A 6,329-nucleotide genomic window follows, 5' to 3' on the forward strand; every position below is an offset into this window, starting at 1 on the left:
GTGAGCAGGTACATGAGATTTATCTTTAGATTTGCAAGCCAGTGGTAAATGTAATGTCTGTAAGTTAAGTCTTCAGGATGCCGATTGGTGTATAGAAGTGCTATTGTGATTGCCCTTGCTACAACAGGAAAATAATAGTTTAAGTTTGCTCTGAACAGGAGTCCAGTAAAAGTTATGGGGTTTTTTTTGGACATTTTAACTTTATTTGTATACAGCAGAGACAGACAAGAAATGGAAAGATTAGCAGGGGAATGGCATGCAACACCTGTCCAGGAAGCTGGGATTTGAAGCACGTATTCAGCTATAAGGTTATTTTATGCCAAGGTTTTTTTCTGAAGTTACAGGTGGTTCCAAAACTATTCCAACGATCACTACTGTGAGAAAGGGCATGTTTATTTTACTGTTATACCTGTGAAATTTCAGCTGTTTAATCTGGACAGTTTTGAAATGAAAATAGACAACTAACCAGAACAGACACGCATGTGCATACTAGACAAACGATACCCACTGACATCACTCACACACACAAACAAATGAACACAGTCAAACAGAGCTCTCAACATGGAGCTTCATGCATGCATGCGTGCGTCTCTGAAGTTTGGCAGTGTGTTTCTTTAGTCCATACGGCGTTTTGTATTTGCCATAATCCCCTGTCAGCAACACTTAGGCAGGCAGACAATAGCAGAGAAGATCGGCAGCCAAACCCCCTTCACTCTGAGCTTGGCAGGTCAGTGTGCAAGCAGCAGGTTACACACACACACAAACACGCACACACACACACACACTCACAAACACACACATACGTACACTAACTCTCACAAGCAGTACTGTACTGTACATATCCATGAAGCATACACACACTTAGATACACACACTGCAAACACACATGTCCTGCTGAGATGCACGTTACTCACACCTTCTCGCGGCTCTCTTCAAAGAGTTGTGGTGCAGTTCTCAAGGACACGGCTGTCTGAGATCCTCTCTCTTTCTCTCTCTCTTCTTATCCTGGCATACTCTCTCTGTCTCTCTCGCACTCTCTCATTTGCTTCACGGCTGCAGGACGCAGGACAACAGATGCAAGTGTGTCGCTGCCTCTCTCTTCTCTTTATTCATTCCTTTTCCCTCTCTCCCTTTCTCTCCCCTTTCCTCTCTTGGTCTGCAGCTAAGAGGCAGAGCACATTCTGTAAGCCATGAAGCAGAGCTTCTCTCTTTTTTTTTTCAAGTGCCGGGTAGTATGAGAACGAGGAAGTGAGAGAAAGAAGAAGGGAGGGAGGAAGGGGAGGAAGGAATCAACTGACCAAACTGATGTGCCACTCCAGGACTCTAGTGTTCTGCAGCCAGCCAGAATGCTGCTGCGGGAAAAAGCAAACAGTTTTACTGTAAGGTATCAGCCTTACAGTAAGGCTGTAGCAGAAGCAGTGGAAACTTCCCATATGTTCCAGCTTTGCAAAAAATGGAAAGGAACAAAAACATTTAGAAGAAATGATGGATTAATGAAATAAATAATAAAAAATTATTTTAAAAAAAGGGCAAATAATTAAACAAACAAGCAAACAAACAGGAAACAACAGAACAACCTGGTGAAAAACACTGAATTTAAGCATATATGGATAAAAGGAAAAGGTTGAAAAAAGAGGAAAAGAAAATAGAAGAGAAGAGAAATGTCTCGACAAGAGGAGAAGAGAGAAGTGGAAAAAGGAAGTCTAAGTATTCCCTAAAGCCTCGCTGTCTCTTCTGAAAAATGGTCCCTGCAGGCCAGATCCAAAAAGAGGGAACACAAACAAACAGAGAGAGCAGAAACAAACATCTATTTATGGAGGAGGGGGTCCAGTTTCCCAACCACATTTGCAGCTTTTTTGACAGTGTTACCAATTCAGCAGTTTACAAGTAACAACTATGTTTAAGAGGAGACAGAACAGAGCGAGAAAGAGAAGAGAGGAGAGAAGCAGCATGGAAGTCTGTTAAAATTGGTGCCCCCCACCCACAAATCTGAGTCATTTAATACAAGTATGAATAATATTATCAATATTTAATATTACATTTGAACATTAAAGCAATTTAGGAGTTTATTTTTGGGGGGTACTTTCTAAATTTATGTCAAGTCCTGGCATTGTCTTCCTTCCACTCTCCATCTCTCAGCAACACTTGAAAACATTTTAGCCAAGTGATTTTATCTCTTTTTAAATTTGTATGTGTACATGCATTGCTGTGGACCACTGATGTATTAACAGCTTAAGTGAATATAATACACAAGATGGATTGTAAAGAGAAAGGGATTTGTGTACATATGCAACGCATTTCTGAACATAACAATGAAAGATCCACAAATTGCCTTGTCGTTTCATTAAAAAGATAAATAAATATAACAGTGCCGTCTCTATGATTGTGCAAAATTCAGGCAACAGTAGCACAGCATTGAGGATTATTATGTTATTTTTCTTGGATTTCAAAGAATCATAGTGGGAGTGGAAGACTTGGATTATCATGATCCCCATTTTATCCTGAACTATGCAGCCCTCAGGCCAAACGAAAGCCATTCTGCACTGATGAAGAACCAGCAATTGATTTGCTATGGAAATACACACATCAGCAGTGGCTTATCACACATGGGATCAATCAGGCTAGTTTTAGTTAAAGAGAAACCACTGCCATTAAAATTAAAATGTTTCACATACTCTGCTCGCACAGCAGACTGGGTGGTGTTTGAGGCTTTTTATCCATCGCCTTTGTTCGTGAGTCATTTGACATAATTGTGATGGATGGATGTGTTACATTTTGAATCAAATATTAGCAAGTAACTAGAAGGGGACGTGGAGAACGCCAAAGCCAGAAGAGGGTTTTGCTCATTCGCCTTGGTATCTTTTCCTCAGTGACAAAAGCCAGACAATCAACAATAAAAAAAATCCTTATCTTGGCTTCTGAATGGTGAAAAGTAATAGTAAAATGTGATTAAGTTTGATTTCAGGTTCACTCAGTATCTTGTAAACTTTCCTTAAACTGAAAAATGATTTATTTTCCTTTATTTTATTTGGCATGTGGACAGTGTAAATGTCCCACAATGGTATGGTATAGTTTGGAATCATTCATTTTTGTATACATGCAATATGTCTACAAGATAAAAACTTTATTTAGAAAAATGCAGTGCAGGAACTGACGTGTGGATAAGACGGATGAAAAGGAACGAGCGGCGGAGACGAGTCTTGGCAAAAGAAGCAGGAAGAACAGGTGAAAGAAGGGAACAGGGCAGGGAGGGAGATGATAAAAGCAGGGACACAGTGGAGGAGAAGCAAAAGAGGGTGGAGGGCAAGGACGGGGTGAAGTGTGTAACTCACTCCTGTCCCCATCACCAGCGCCCAGTCCTAATTTACCCAGAACAATCAATCAGATCAGGAGGCAGACACTGATAGAGGACTACCATGCAACAGGATCCACCATGTACGCACACACACCGAGAGAGATGGAGGACTTGCATGCAACAGGATCTATTCACACACACGTACTTTTATGCTGACTAAAGAGAAAAAGTTTGCAGCTCATATTTGTAGCCTCTGCACTGACTTCTACCAAGTAGACTGTACTGTGTACCAAAGTCACCGCAGCTGGGGTCATAATGGGAGGTCAGGGCCCATGAGAGAGAACGAGCACAGAGGGAACAGAACGGGAGTGAGAGAGCAAGAGGGTGATGGAGAAAAGAGGGAGAGGGAGGAAAACAACAGCCATCAATAGGAAATGAGAGAAAGTGAGAGAGAGAGAGAGGGGGGGGGGGGGGGGGGCGACACATTGCAAAAAACGTAGGACAGAGACAAGTGATCATGCTCTGCAATGCTCTCGGAGAAAGATGAATGCACCAACAAAGAAAGAAAACATCGAACAAGGCAAGAGAAAAATGTGGCTTAGTACAGCTTGGATACAGCAGACTTTGTAAAGTAAACACAGAGAGGATCTGCAAGAGTACTCCTTGAGAGTGATGGATAGCCCCCACGCACACTCACCCGATTTATGCAGCCATACTTCCACATACACTGCTAATTTCTGTCATGCAGGATAGACTGTAATCCTTAAGGGTGTATTTACTATCTTTCAGATAAGCTTTGTGTCATGCTTTGCGCAGTGTTCATCATAAAACCCAGAGTGACTGTAACTCAAAGGAAAAGGTAAATTCTGAGGTTCTTGGTCAGTCCCCACCACTTTTTGTTCACATGAATTGTAAAGGCTAGTAAGGTGGGTGGGAGGTTAAAGGCCTTTTTAATGAAAAAGCATTATCCAAAATAAAATGATCTGAAACTTTCATAGCACTAATTCTAATTGATTGATTCTTAAGTAAACAACTTAAGATTCTAATTGAATTTGCCTGAATCCAGAGATAAACATTTGCATTAACTGGAATCCCCTTTCATTGTGACGTTTACATTGCATTTAGCTGTTGGTTGCCAGGTAGGGATTTGTTGTTTTGGGCCAGATTCATGTTTACTCAGTGGCTGTTAGCAAGATCAAATAATTAAAAATCAAATACATCCCTTGACCGTCTGGTTAGAGAGGCTCAAGAAGAGTCTTTTAAACAACTGGGGCACACTGTGACATTAAAAGGTGCTCTCTAAGCAAGTCTAGGCAATTTACAGTAGGAGACTTTTGTGAGGAAGTATGAAATTAATCAAAGTCAGAATTGCTGTTATGTATTTCAGTGACGTATGCTGCTAACAAAGTTTTCTTTTAGGTTACAGAAAATGATTTTTTTGGGGTGATCCATTTTGAGGCACAGTTGTTCAGGTGCATGCTACATATGTGTATATGGCAGGGTGGTAAAATCCAGTTATTTGCTGTTTGTCATTCCCTTGTTTTCTCTTCCACATTTCCTGTCCAAGTAAATATCAGGGCAAATATTAAAAATAATGAACTTTAAAATAAACACATATTTTGGCATCCAGTTCTTAAGCATCATTGCACATGTAGGCTACAAACTGTGGCTATCATTTTAAATCTCACACTTCCCCATGTAATAGCCCATTTATTATCTCTAACTATCCTGAAAATTATGCAAGCCTCACACTATATATGATATAACTATTCAGGCAAACTGTGCGCTATTTAAGTCCTCTTGTTATCATATCACGATAAACATTTATTACACTTCAAGGTGTTGACCTGTAAATGTGGTGGATTGAGGCTCCCTTGACATGTTGTCATGTCAATGATTACCATACATCAGAGTGTCTTCACTTCCTGGTACTAATATAGTTGCAGAGAATATATTTCTACAGCAAACAACATCATGAATCTCCAACCCATAAAATTGAGTAAATTGAATTTATGACTAATTTATTTGACTTAAGACTAATTGGAGCAATGCTTTATTTATCCTGTAAATTATCTCATAGTGCCTGTCTGTCTGTGTATGTAAGAGAGAGAGGACATGTAAAATCCCCGCTATTTATTCTAAAGGATGACACATTTAATTTAGGCCCTGCAAAAGAAATTAAAAAGCATAGCTGTTATTAATGAAGATGGAGCCTAATGATGGCAGGCCACATAATAAAAGACATGCGCACACACATGCACGGACAGTGTGAGGACATTTAGCTTACTCCGAACAAAACTTTGTTATAACAGATTCCTCTTAAAATACTGGCTCTCTGTTAGAATGTTAATTTTAATGAGGTATAAAGCTTTACAGCGATGCTAGTTCATTATCTGTGCTGCAATTAACTTGTAGAATAAGGATTCTTTTACAGTCACATCATGTGAGGCTTAAAATCATCTTAATTCATGAGAGAAGTGTAAAATCTATTCCTTATATCACAAGATTTCAGTGTCAAAGTGCAGTGCACGGACACTCAAAGTCATATACACTTTTAAAGTCATTGAGAGTGTAAATTGAACAGAAAAACAAGCTGTAGTCTTAGTCTTCCCTTAATTTTGTTACAGGTTTGCCAGTCTCATGCCATTAAATGTATAGCCTGCATAGCACTTCTATTGATTAACAAATGACAACAGCGTCAATGTGTCGCAATGTGCACTTGAGGTCAGGGACTTATTGCCTTATTTCAACTCTTTCTTTCCTACCTCTCTCTTCCTCTCATTCTCTAACCTTCTCTCTTATCCATCTCTTTTCTATCTTTCCCTAACAGTCTTCCTTCCCTCTTTCTAAATAGATATTGAAGTTTTCTATTTAAGGCAGATGCTGTTTAACTTCCTTGGGGTTGGAAGTGAAAGGCAGGCAGAGGGCCATCCATCTCGCTATCCACCTGCTGACATCTTTAAATGCTATTGACACCCACTGCCAGCATTAACATGCAAAACCGCACTGCATGTTTGATTTCATTAGCTCATTG

Source organism: Haplochromis burtoni, unplaced genomic scaffold, assembly GCF_018398535.1.
Source record: "Haplochromis burtoni strain Fernald_Lab_line unplaced genomic scaffold, NCSU_Asbu1 Contig_11, whole genome shotgun sequence".
Lineage (NCBI taxonomy): Eukaryota > Metazoa > Chordata > Actinopteri > Cichliformes > Cichlidae > Haplochromis > Haplochromis burtoni.